General features: G+C 45.3%; 1 protein-coding gene across 1 annotated transcript in view; it reads left to right on the forward strand.

The window, feature by feature from the left end:
- The first annotated feature begins 490 nt into the window (after positions 1-490).
- The window catches only part of KANK1 (KN motif and ankyrin repeat domains 1), a 127,301-nt gene continuing 114,320 nt past the window's right edge, over positions 491-13,471 (forward strand). The window contains exon 1 of the mRNA XM_032205876.1: positions 491-525. The gene's annotated coding sequence lies outside the window, so the exon portion shown is untranslated. The remainder of the gene's footprint in view (positions 526-13,471) is intronic.

The raw sequence follows: 13,471 nt of genomic DNA on the forward strand, positions 1-13,471 counted from the left end.
TCTCCCAGGTTAACCCCGAATCTTTGTGGGGTTTTCCCAAGATTGCTGCATTTTCCTCAACAGTAACCACTCTCTCCCTGGCATGGAGCTCCTGCATCTCAGTGACTGGGTGATCCAGCATGCATCCCATGGCATCCCGCTCCATCCCATCGCATCCCACTGCATCCCATGGCGTCCCATCTCATCTCACTGCATCTCATCATATCCCACGACATCCCACCACATCCCACGGCATCCCATCACATCCCAGTGCTTTCCACTGCATCCCATCTCATCCCACCTCATCCCACCGCCCCCGCCCCACCAAGTCCCACCCTCGGCCGGTCCGGGGGAGGAGAGTTCAGCCGGGACTCGGAGGGGTCGCTGCGCGGCCGGCGCCGTCGGGGGGCGAGAGCGGGGACCGCCGTCGGTTTTGGGCATCGCGCAGCCGCAGTGCGGGCGGCCGGCGGTACAAAGCGGCCGGCGGAGCGGCGTGCGGGATGCTCGCCCCCGCCGCGGGGCCCCGGCGGGGCGCCCAGACCGCGGGTGAGCGGTGGGAGGGGGGCGAGGGAAGCGGAGTCCCCCCGGAGGGGACGGAGCGGGAGGGGACCCGCGGGGGTCCCCGCCGTCGGGTGCGGGTCCCCCGCCCGGAGCTTCCCGCGGGGCGGGCGGCGGTATGCGAACTTTTTTTTTTTTTTTTTTTTACGTCTTTTTGTTTATTTAATTGTTGTATTTATTTTGCCACCGTGCTGCAGGGGAAAGCCGGCGCTGCGGTGGCGGGGCACGGAGCACTGCCGAGCCGCACGCCTTGCCGGTACCCCTGTCCCACGGCGCCCCCCCCGAGAGCCCACAGCACGCCGGAGGCAGGTTTCTGCTGCTTGTTTCGGGAACTGAACCTGTCCCGTGTGCACGTCTCGGGGCCGAAGAGAGGGGAGATGGGGAGGCACCTGTGTAAGGGGGGAGCGAGGCTGGGTGTCGGCGTGGGGAGCGGGTGGCATCCACAAAGGGAGCTGTGCTTCGGTTAAATGGACTGCCTTCGATACCGTCTGACCTGTGAGCCAGCACTTAAAAGTAGCGATTTTTCTTTTGGGGCGGTGGAGGTGGGAAGCTTTGGGTTTTAGTGCCCAGTTTATGAACGTGCATTAACTTTGGCTGCTGTGCTTAGATCTCGAAAAGCACTTAAAGACGTCATGGTGTTTCTGAAAACTGTTTTATTCTTTCTGAAACAAAGAACGTGAAAAGGCCCTATAAGTCGATGTATGATTGTGTTTAAAAACTTATTCAGGCATAATTGTAAGCCTCGGTACTGCAAATGACTTTCTTTTGACTGGCCCTGGGTTTTACTTAAGACCAAGCTATGTTTAGCTTTCTTGTTCTGATGTTAAGGTCAGTCGTGGTGTGCTTTTCGTAAAATCAAAGCTCTAAAACATTTAATTAACAGCATAGCCCTTCTGGCAATTCTGTAGCTTAGTTGACAACCTTGAATCTTGGCTAGCCAAGAAAGGTGGCCACGACAATTTGCTGATTGAAAATATCAGATGTCTTGCCCTTTTACTTCACTCTTTCTGATGGGGTGGCTGGCTCTGATTAAAGGTTGTGTGTGCATGTTGTGAAGAAAGTAAAATATGTGAGAGGTGGAAGGCGGCTGATTGGTTTAATGCACGTTTTAGAAGGGTTGAATCCTAGAATAGGCACCCAAGGTAGAAAGAAAGCCCTGACTTTCAGTGGATTTTCAAGCCCTTGGAATTACTGCTGGGGTCTTCAGGAGTCCGGTTCCTGAGGGAAGTGGTGCATGTGGGTCACAGCTCCTGGTTGGGACCAAGCCAGCCAGTTGCATCTATGAAGTCTTGTCTCTCCTCCAGCTGGGAACATCTGGCTCGTGTTAGTGGCTAGGTAAAATGGGATCAGATCCCCAGAATGCTTCCTCAGCAGAAGGTGTCTTGCGGCACAGGAACTTGTGTTGTTCCTCCAGCAATTTTGAGTCAGAGGTTGTACCTCTGTTGTGTGGGACCTGGGGGGACTGGCTGTGTGAGTTCATAGTGTGAGCATCCCGTGGGGTGTAGGTGCATGTGGGAAAACATGGCTCTCTCTGACAGGACAGCATTCAGCAGCAGTATAACACCAGGCTGGGCAGAGGTGTAGGTGGCTACAGACACTACTGCTGATCTAAATCTGTGATTAACCCATCATGTGCTTGTTGGTGGTGTTTGATGTTACTCTGAACTCTTATGTGATGTCACAGTGAGATTTTTCTGTCTATTGCCTGAGTCCCAGCCAGAGGAAAACTCATCAATTAGTGTGGATGGTTGTCTGGTGGCAAACATGATACTGCCATTAAATAAATTACTGATGACTGCTCTGGCTAATTTGTTGACAACTTCTGTAGCACTCCAGCCTGTAGAGGAGTCCCCAGTGCCTCAGGTTTTAAACTTGCACAAACCTGCATCCTTTAGAGATTAAGTCTTAGTTTAAAATTGCACTGGGGAAATTGAGGACAAAACTTGGCCCTCAATTGGAAACTGAAGGTGGAGTTTTTAGGTGCTGCTTGAGCAGGTTTCTAAACACTACTTCCATACCATGGGCAGAACTGGCAATGGATGTATTTCTCATACCATGAATGGCTTCTGTATGAGACGAGTCTTTTCAATCATTCCCCCTTGTATATGTTTGCCTTTTAGGCAGTTTTCTTGGGCTTGTAAGCTTCTGGTACTGCTTATGGTCTTGTTTTCTGCAGTGCCCTGTGCATCTAAATAATAGATGCTGAAAGTGAAATGAAAACTTCTAAATGAAGAGTCTCTTTTGTAAATGATACAGAGCTGTCAGAAATAGGCAGCTGATCCTGCTTTTAGTTACCAAAGCATTAGTTGTTAATTGAGGACAGTTGCAAATTTTCTTGTGGTGTCAGCACCTATTGTAGTGGTAGGTCATGGAAAAGGAGGTTTTTCCTAGTCATTTAGCTAATGGAATTGGCTAATGGGGCATGGTGGGAGTTTCAGGCGTCGCTGCTTGTACTGTCTGATCCATCCAAACTTGCCTGTGTGCCTTAGAAAGGGAAGAAATGCAGAACTCCCAAGGTGGCTTGAAAGCTCATGTGTACGTACATGTGCAAGCATGATTTTTTTTTTCTAGATTTTTGTGCATTGTGGCAAGATGACAAGTGTTAAGCTAATAGGTAGGTTGTGTCATAATGATGAGGAGTTCGCTTGGAATCACAACACAAAGTGAACAACCAACAACTTGCAAAAAGTTTTGATTCCACCTAACTTTCTGACAATGCAGTATATGTAGTTTGTGAATAACTTTCTAACTTTTTGTGTGAATAAAATTCTAACTTTATTTTTTTACTGGATTTACTTAAAACATTTTTGTTTGAATTTTATTCTGACTTCTTATATACAAATCTTATTTAATTACTTACAAAAGATACATAAGTTTGTCTTGACTAGAGATTCAGATTTATGATCAAACTTAATGTGTTTGGTTCTAGTGGGAAATGATTCATCTTAAGTATCTTAAAAGTATCTGTTTTTGCGGTTGAATAATTGGCAGTGCTCTAAAAAGCATTTAGGCATCTCATGGAGAAATCACGGAAACCACTTAGGCTTGTCAACTTTGATACTCCACGGTTATCTCTTACTACCATTATAGATGCTGCCTGTTGAGGTGAAATAATGTGCAAGCTGTCTGTATGTAGACGGCTGGGGCCCAAAGAGAAATAATAGTACAAGTCAGGAACAGGGTAGTTGATTATTTCTTGCAGTTATATATTTTGTGAAGGTTACTCCTAGCCATGTTGTACTGTGAATTATACTCTCATTTCTATCTCACTTGCTTCCTACATGTATTTTACTCAGGAAAGCTGTCTGCAATCATGACAGCTATGTTGAGACTGGAAGTTAAATCTGAAGACTGGTTTAAGGCATAATCATGTTATTCTTACAAAATTTTCCCTGGCAACCTCTGCAAGATAGCAGAAAGATGTGTACGGTGATAGTCATTTCTTCACCATTAAACTGTACTTTTCCATTGATGAGGAAAACAGGAAATGACTTTTCAGGTGTCAACTGTTGGTACTGAAAATGCTTTCTGAGCTTTGCTAGTAATGCAAGGACTGCTGTCACTCAGATCAGATGCTCTTTCAGTCTGTCCTCACTTCCAGGCTGTCACAGGCCCTAGGCTGTTACCCATGTATGAAACTCAACAAGTAGTTTAGCTAAAGCATAAGTTAAAGAAGGCACCTTGCTAGACTTAAAATGCTGCCACAGGCTTCCCTTGGCAGCTTATATCAATTTTTAGTCTCTTTCTGCTCTCAGAAATGTTTGTGATTTCTAATTAGAACTGTACTGGAGAAGGACACCTGACAATTAACCATGAGTCATAAGGTTGCGTTTCAAACATCCCTTTAATTCTTCAGACAAGTTAGTATACTGAAGGCAGAGGCGTCAGGCATGAACAGTTGAAACTTAAATGTAGCTAAGCAAATCTGTCAAACAAGTCTGGTCTTTTTGTTAACCAAAGTACTGATCTTGAAAACGTTTTCACAGGCTTCCTACTGCACACAGGAGCCACCACTAGACCCTGGTATCTCATCCAACCCTGGTGTGCTGGAGGCTGCAACACTTCCCTAAAACAAGGCCTCCTGAGGAAAGTGGTCTGTTGAAGGGTGGTGGCTGGTTGAATTACAAACGAATGGGAGCTGGAGCTGCTTCAGGGCCAGCTGGTAGACATGGGCCACCCGGGGGAAGGACAGCAAGGACACCTCTGTGCAGCTTGGGCCTGCGTTCAGTGCACCTCTCAAGTGACAGACCAGATGGCTTGCTGGCCTGCCATGGTTTGGCAGCCTTCTTAGCCCATGCCTTATGAAACTTTGGCACTTGCCATGGAAGTAGAGGGTGCCCTTCCCATCTGTAAATGCCCTGAGCTCTGTTGGTGGAGGTTGCCAAGTATCTGTGGTTTTCTTTAAGGCCTGCCTTCTTCCATGCCCGGAGGGAAGCCCATGCAGGGTTGTGAGGCTACAGCACGCTGGCTGGCGTGGGTTGTGCTGCCGCTGCTGTGTCTTCTGCGGTCCTGCTCTCTCAGTCCATGGTCCACCATGGCTCAAGCAAGTGTCCTCTCCTCAGATGGTTTCTCTCCTTCACCTGGCTGCTTTCAATAGGGAGGCAGCGGAGGGGCCTGTGGCAGCCCTGGCTGCTCACGTGGGTTGCAGGGAGAAAATAACAGCCAAGATGTTAATTTTCCAGCAAGGCTCCAGTCCCAGTAAGGCTGCTCTGTGCTGAGGAGTTTTGTAACAGAGGTTTTGAGAAATGTGTAGTATTTGCACACACAAGGTTGGGGAGGACTAATCTGTCCCTTGCCTTATGACTTGTATCAGTCTGTAATTAGCAGACATTGAATTTTTTTTCTCTTATCATTAAATCCCTAGTTGTTGTTGTTTGTTTTTCCCTGAGGACTTTAGGGTTGCCAAGCATGGCTCTGGATAATACTATTACCTGTACAATCCTTCTCTCAGCCTCACCATGCTGATAGTCTTCATGGATTGCAGTGATGATGACTTCTGTAGCATGGATCTGTACGCACACATGCACATGCGACCAGGAGTGGAAGTAGTCAATATGTTTTTTTATGCTTTTGTTGTTTTGGCCTCCCAATTGCATAGCTTGATCATATCTCATCCTTGAGATAAGAAGCTCTGATTTACCTTTTATGTGCCTTTCTTTATTTTATGTAATTCCTTAGCTGCTTCCATATAGTGCTTTCTCAATCCGTTAAAAGCAAGAGTAGTTTCTTTTCTGAGACTTTCATTATTTTGGCACATTTCTGATCCCTTTCCAGATCTCCAGTGTAATTATTAGGGGGGAAGGTGCTGCCCAGGTTGACCCAGGTGGTTTTGCACCATGAACTTCAGATATGGTGCTGGAACTGCAGCGGTGTCTCTTGTTGCCATCGCTATGAATCCTTGCACCTCCTTGCTTTTCCCTGCAGGGCTGCAGCCTGCTGCAAACCTGTGCCCCACTGAGATGATCGAAGTCTCCTCCTGTCCTCCTGCTGCCAGCTTCTTTGTGAAGGCACTAATATTAATGGGCTGTGGGACAAAACTGCTTGGGAGCACCAGATGTGTCTGGAAACAAACCTGTTAGACCTAGATCAAGGGGTGGGCAGCAACCCAGTTCCAGCACAGAGGTGAGCCATGACTTTGTGTCCATTAATTCCTGACACTAGGATTCCCCCATGAGCCTGTGGAAGCCAGCGTGGCTTGTTCTAAAAGCTGTCCCATTGACAAACATCTCTGAAAGTGGTGAGCAGGAGCATCCTACTCTGCCCGTGGGATTTGGAAAATGCCTTTGCCTCGTGTTTCGTATTCATGCAGAGATGGAAGAGTATAGTTTAAAATAGTGATTTCCTGAGTTATTCTGACTTTTTTATATGTAACGGTTGGGAGTCTCTCCTGGAGTGAGACATGTCAAAGGTTGAATGTGTTTGTTTAGGTGCATAAACATGGCTGTGTATGTTAGGACTTCTGTCACAGTGTTTTCATTCACTTCATGAGCTGCTAAATGAGAAAAGGAGGGGTCTCATTCCAGAGCTGCTTTGGAACAGCTGTGTCAAAAAACCCAAAGGACTGCAGACAATAGTAAACTTTCTGCAAATGTTGCTCTTTTCATCCCTGTCTCAGCATATGGTAATGCAGAGGATCTCTAAGGGTTACTCCCAGCTAATCCGGTTTGGACAGAGAAAGAAAGATACATCAGAGTTTTTTTGCAGTTCTTCAGTACTGTGCCAGAGAACTTGCCAAGAAGTGCAGTGACTGGAAAGAAAAAAGAATAATAAAATCTTTGTATTGAGACTACAGCCTTTCTTTCTCTTGTTTTTGGCTTTTAAGTGTTTTAAAATTAGGATATAAAAAGTAACAAAGGACAGTCAAGATGTTGATTATCAGACAAAGGTAAGGGGACATGACCCATGCATAATTACTAATGAAACAATATTGTGAAACTTGTGTCTCTGATTTCCAGGCTTCCGACAGAAAAGTCTGAACAAAAGAGTTGATAGGTCTTTTCTGTTTTGCAGTTTGGCAAAGGGAATTTAAAGCCCGTGGGGCTTTTGTCTTTTTTTGTCTCACCAGTGCTTTGTTAGTAACCCAGATGCTAGTAGACAGGTTCTACTCTATTTCAACTCCTTCTTTTCAGTGTCTACTTGTGATGTCAGTGGTTGATATACTAAGGAACAGCCTGCTTCCCACGGCAAGCCTGGCTTTTGGAGGGCCTTGCTGGAGCAAAGCCTTGCTTTCTTCGAAGTGAATGTGCCTTTAGTTTACACAGCAAAATATCTGCTGAGAGAAGATATTTAGCTGAAACTTTCTTCAGAGTAGGAACTGATGCTGGGGTTGATCCTGCTTTTTGTTGTTGTTCTTTTTTTTTTTTTAACAGAATGCCGTAATGTATAATGATACATCTATCTGAATCTGACTTTTAATGCCAGTTACACACAGGTAGACCAAGTTGTATCTGGTATTCTGTGATAGACAACTTTGATATGCATTGTGTACATTTTAGATCACCAAACAAAGGTCAAAATCAGGCAGTTTATTCACCATGATTTGTCATGTAGCTGAGAGTGTGTGCATATCCCTTCAGGCTCCATTAGCATGAGTTAACTTTGTAATTGGGTTTCTGGGGCAAACAGGGACAGGAAGCAGAAGTAATTTTGCAGGCCAGGCTCAGCTTTTTTGCTCATTGCAGTGTAAGTGCACAAGAGACCAGAAGTAAAAGATGATCGCGGTATAGCTGGAGAAATCCTAACGAAGTGGAGGACATTGTCCAAAACTGCATATGGACGCTATGGAAAACCATACAAGTACACCAAGGTGGGACTTCATGGCTATCCTAAAGTAGGGTTTCCATAGCTCCTGTGTCTTTCAGTATACCTCCTAACTTGCTCTGTGTTCTCTGGCTTTCTGTTCATCTGTCACTGTTACCTTTTCTTGCAGAGACTGGCAACCAAAAACTGGCTTGCTGAGTAAAGATGAGTTGTCCCTATGAAGATGTTAATAAAAATGTATGTTTTAAACTTAAAATTCTCTTCATAATCTCATTTTCCACAAACAAAACAAAAAAAAACAGGGAGAAGGTTTCCATGTTAACTGTCACTTCTCATAATTTTAGTCCATGAATTGTTTTGCTGAAGAGCAACTGTTTCTTTTAAAAAAAGAAAAGTTCACTTTGGAAAATGTTAGAGTTCTTGAGCAGGCAAATTTGCATTTTGGTTTCTAATTCAAAGACACCTGAAAAGAGCCAGAAGACTTAATGTGGATTTATGAATGGGATTAGAATTAAGCTGCTTCACAGCATTTAAAAACAAACAAACAAACAAAAAAAACCTTTACATTTCTCAATAAAAAATTTGCTTTTAAAACAACACTCTTTATCCCTGACTAGCCTTAAGATTTTACAGAAAGCAACACAAGAAGAGATTTTCTTTTAAGTTCCATTCCCTCATGATGTGGTATTGAAATAACTCTTAAACTTTTAAGTTGCTTTTTTTTTTTTTTTTTTTTATGGTAAGCTCTTGAAGAGCTTATTTTCTCAGATGAATCAAAGACTTATTCTGGCTTGGAAATTGGGACTAAATGTTTTCTTCACACATGTACTTTACCTGTAGTCTGCTTGGATTCTCTTATGTGCATGGCCCATTGGTAGTTTCCCCAGGTAAGAGTCACCTGCAAGAAGACCCTGTGAATCTCTCTGAAATCAGGACGTGATGAAAATGGTGTAGCTGTGATAAGCTGCAGTCTTGTCAGCTTCACTTTGCTGGGCTGACGAAATTCATGCATTTTTCGTAACTCTGTTCTTCCGTGGTTGTTTTTTATTATTATTATTATTATTATTATCATTTTCAAGCAGAAAAGGGCTGAGCAGTGTGTAGTATGAGCTATCTTGCTCTCTTCCTGATCCCATCAGTGATTTATCACTCGGTCTTTATCTCTTGTGTGTTTGTTCTTGCAGTTTCTCACCCCATCACCGCTGCTGCTCGTGACCATTGTCATGTTCTTAAGCAACGTGTGAGATCAGTCACATCCACGAAAATACTAGTGGCTGCCAGGGACCTTCTCAGCTGGGGAATTTTAAGGAAAACAAGCCCTTCTTTGTGCCTGTGCACACATCATGACTGTCACGAGTTGCACAGTAGGCGTGCTAAGGAGATGCTGCTGGCCGGCCGTGGCATCAGCCCCGCGGGGAGCTCTTGCAGCGGCAGCACTCCTGCACCGACCTCTCTCTCTGCTGGATCTTGGGACCAGGAAAGTGTGGTAGAAACAGCCTGGTGTTGTTCATGAACCTTTAAAACAGCGTTCCTCATGCTGTAAGAAATTGTTGTTTTTGGCTGGAGTAAAGCTGGGAGAGCGTCAGGTCTGTTCCATGTGCAGCAATTCCTTCGGTTAGCCTGGGGGAGAAAAAGCAGAAGGGGTGTGCTTGTAGGGCTGAATATCAAATCACTGGCTGAGGATGTGTTAAGTGCATGTGTTTATTGCTCCTGATGCTGGTATGTTTTTGATATCAGCAACTTGCCAAATACCACGGGACGGACCTGCAGTTTGTTTCAGCTGGTGTAGGTATTAGCGACAAAAGGTCTTGCTGCAAGGCTGCGTGTGAAGTTTTGCATCCATGAGCACAGGCTGAGACGGGAAGGGACCCGTCTGCTGTGACCTAAAGACTCCTGCAGCAACCAGAATCAGCCCTGGGTATTGTACCTGCTCTCACCCCCCTTTACCAGGCAGCAAAGCCCCCTTGGCCCCCGTCTGCATTGCTCACATTCCCGCGATGCCTGTGCCTGTTCGTGCACGCGTGGGGTCGGCAGGGCTGGTCCTTCAGCTCGGCCGGGAAACCACAGGAGTCTGCCTGCTCCTGTCCTCCCTCAGTATCCATCGGAGCCCCCCTGCCCGCATTGCTCGCATTCCTGAGTTGTTTCAGTCGGGCAGGCGCTCTGCTTTGGAGACTTACCGCTGCGTGAAGGAGTCGCAGCAGCTTGCTTGTAGCTACACCTTCGTGGAAGGGCAGTGATTTACAGCCCTTTCCCCCCAGTTTCAGGAACAGCTTGGTGCTCTGGTGCTGGTTCCGGGTGGCTCCAGGCCTTTTGGTGACAGCAGGTCAGTGATGTGACAGAGGCATGTAAGAGCGTGCAAACAAGGGGCTAGATTTTTGGCTGTGCAGGGTCTGAAGGAGAGTGGTGCAGTTGTGGAGGAGGCGTGGTGCTCCTGAATTGGCTCCTGGAGTCTCCACGGCTGTTGTGTAGGGAGGAAGTTTCACTGCAATTTCAATTAAAAGGCCTTTTCTCCCCTTCTTCCTCCAAGCAACTTGTTGATTTGCATCACAAAAGTTGGCCAGCGTTGTCTCCTCTGTAAGCTGCAGAAAATAAGATCTCTTCAATTGCTCGAGTAAAAATGGTCTGATTTATGCATGTCTTTATGCTCTCTGGTGCCTTTGAGAGCAACTGTTAATTGAGCTGGTCAATACTGTATTATGCAATGTCAAGTTACAGCCATTCTGGTACCAGTGCTGGCTGGCTGGGGTGACTGGTGCCCTGCAGAGGAAGAAGACAGGTATGTAAGATGTCTTTCCCTGCACATCCAATCTTCAGAAACACTGGGCTGGTGTTCCCCTGTCTAACCAAATCTCTGCCAGAGATTTTTTGAGAAAAACATAAATTGCAATTAAATGTGTGTGTAGCTAGGAGAATGGCACTTACTATTTTCTCTCATCGAACAGCACTTTCTATGCACATTAAACTTAGTCAAACTGACTTCAGCTGAGCTGGGGGCTGGAGTGTTTAGCCATGTTGATTTCTACCCTGGAGTTGCTGAGACACAGATTTACTCTGATGTTCCTGCCTTAAGTTTCTGTGAAAAGATGCATGAGCATGGGAAGTCCTTGAAAATGTGTTTGGTGTGTCTGTACTGTAGGTCAGAAGCAGGTACTTTGTTTTCTCCTTTGTGTCAATCTTTGTCTGCCTAAAACCCGTAGTAGTACAGAGGTTGTCAGAAGGGGACAGAACAAGTAACAGAAATCTGTATTGCCTCAGTTTTGTTTCTGTACTATTCTGCAAAACCGTAGTATAAATGTTTCTGCTCTGAACAGGAAGCCTAAACATGGGAAAAGTGTTAGGGTTATCAGAGGAACATTTTATTTTCTTTCCCGTGTAAAATCTTCATTTGGACTTGTGGTTGAATACTTCAGCGAGGCTGACTTTGTCCTGTCCAAATCCAGAGTAGTTTTCTTTGCCAAAAATTGAGGTAAGACCCAGATAAAACCTAACATGTGATGAGTATCTAATTCCTTTAAGAACTGTGTTCTCTTGCAATGAGTTACTCACATAAAAGCAATTGCTAAACCATGTCTAGACTGCAGAGTCCGGGATTCAAGTGAATCTAATTAAAGCAATAGTGGCTTGCAGGTGAGGATTTAACTGCAGTAGATCATTGTAGCTTCTGCTACAAAGAGGCTGGTCTTATCTGAGATGGGTTTTGACTTGCATACAGAGGTAAATTAAAGTCAGCCAAAATGGTGCTTTCCCCCACTTGTCTAGCCTGCTACACAGTGAGAGGTATCTGCCTGCAGCAGGATGAATGAACAGCTCGTGGAGATGTAGTCTTCAGCACAGTGTCCTAAGGAAAGCTAAAATCAATTTCCTGCTAATTTTGGTGAATTAGGAGGTAGTTCTGGAGGATTAGCAGGATGCTTCTGACTGCACCACGTGAATATAAGGCGGCTGAAAGTATCCCTTCTAGATGTACCAATTCTGACACTGGGGTTAAACTTGCTCAAGGGGTAGCTCTGTCTGGGCCATGTCAGCTGACCGCCTTCCTGATTAAGCTGGACTTTTTCATCCCATCTGTGCCGATTGCCTCATCCTGACCACTTAAGCCACGTTGATTACCAGTTGAGTATTGATTGAGGGGGATTAGGGGAGGCCTGGATGCCCAGCGCATCTGGTTTCTCCGAGCTGCCCACAAGCTGCTGGTGTGGAAGCCGTTGCACCGCCTGCAGGTCCCTACGGGAGTTGCTTGGGATAGCTTTCTTCAGGGTGAAGAGGCACACTGCAACTCCTGGCTTCTGGTACTTTTACCTCGTGGCCTTGAATGTTTGCCCAGAAGTGTCTGTGAAACATCTCTGCTGTTCTCATGCTTTTGCTATTCCTCTGCCTCAGCTCTCCTGACTCCTATTTCCTGTAACTTTTCTATCTAGCACATGCTTTGTTCACTCCCCATCAACTTGTGCCTGCTCCTCCTCTTTCATAGCAAGAAAAAAAAAAAAAAAAAAAAGATAAAAAGTAAAAGAGCTGGTCCTGATAGATCTCAGGCTCCTCTGTCGAATCTGGCAAGTAAAACTTTGTCTTGAGAAACTGTTCCTTTACATTTTCAGTCTGTCATCAAATTTCTGTTAGTCCTGAACTTTGTCTTAAGGGAATATTGCAGGAGTGATGAGTCAACTGTGCAGTTACTTTTCCCTTCATTACAAGGGGGGGAGGAGGTAAGGAAGGAATACAGGTGCCTCTCATAACGTAGCAGCACTGGGCAATAACTGCAACTTTTCAGGCTGATGCAGTCCTGTGAGCTGTTATAGTCTGGTTATGGAAAAAGAGGTGTTAGGCTGCCTTGGCTATTCTTGGTACTCAGAGTTGCAAAGAAAAAATATCTGTAACTAATGAAAGATGCACACAGTACTTCCTGGCAAGCTGCGGAGAGGAAACTTTTCTCAGCAAGGCATGTTGGCCTGAATTTTGTCGTGTATGTGTGTGCGTTTCTTGCATTTCTGCTGTCATCTTGGAAACAGTATAAAATCAAACTGGGAGGGGGAAAAGAAGGGAAAAACACATTTGCCAGGGGTCACAGAATGCAAATGTTTTCAGATGTCACAGGTGCTGCTGTTAGTCTGAGGTGCTTGCATCTGGGCAGTGTGGGCTGTGGACTGTCCCCGACATGTGTTCTGTGTATGTCAGAGGCTCTGACCAGCTGAGTCTGCAGCAGTCTGGTATTTTCTTAGCTGTGAATGCTGACTTACATACACATGGCATTTGACCTGACCTTTTGATTTCCTTTCATTAAAGTGTTAATTGAGTGGTGATTGTTACAGGGCTGCTAACATTCTGGGAGAAGTATGGCCACGACTGACTTGTGCTTTACATTCCTGTATGAATTATGTTTTGTTATTGTGTGTGTGTGGGGGGGGAAAGCTGTTGTACACCATGGCTGGCTTATGATTCACTTTGGATGGCCCAATTGGGACTGAAGTCAGGTGAGGTGAGTGATGGTAATGGTACTGTCAGCACTGATATTGAAGCTGAAGATAGACATGCAGGTAAAGAAGGCTCCTAGTTATTGTGGAAAAGGGATAATATTCATCTTCTTAGACTGAGATCCGAAGCTTCTCCCTGATTTAGGAAATCTCTGCTTGTTCCATCCATTTACTTGGCTGCTTCTTGAAAACTTCATTTTAAGTCA

This window comes from Aythya fuligula, chromosome Z, assembly GCF_009819795.1.
Source record: "Aythya fuligula isolate bAytFul2 chromosome Z, bAytFul2.pri, whole genome shotgun sequence".
NCBI lineage: Eukaryota > Metazoa > Chordata > Aves > Anseriformes > Anatidae > Aythya > Aythya fuligula.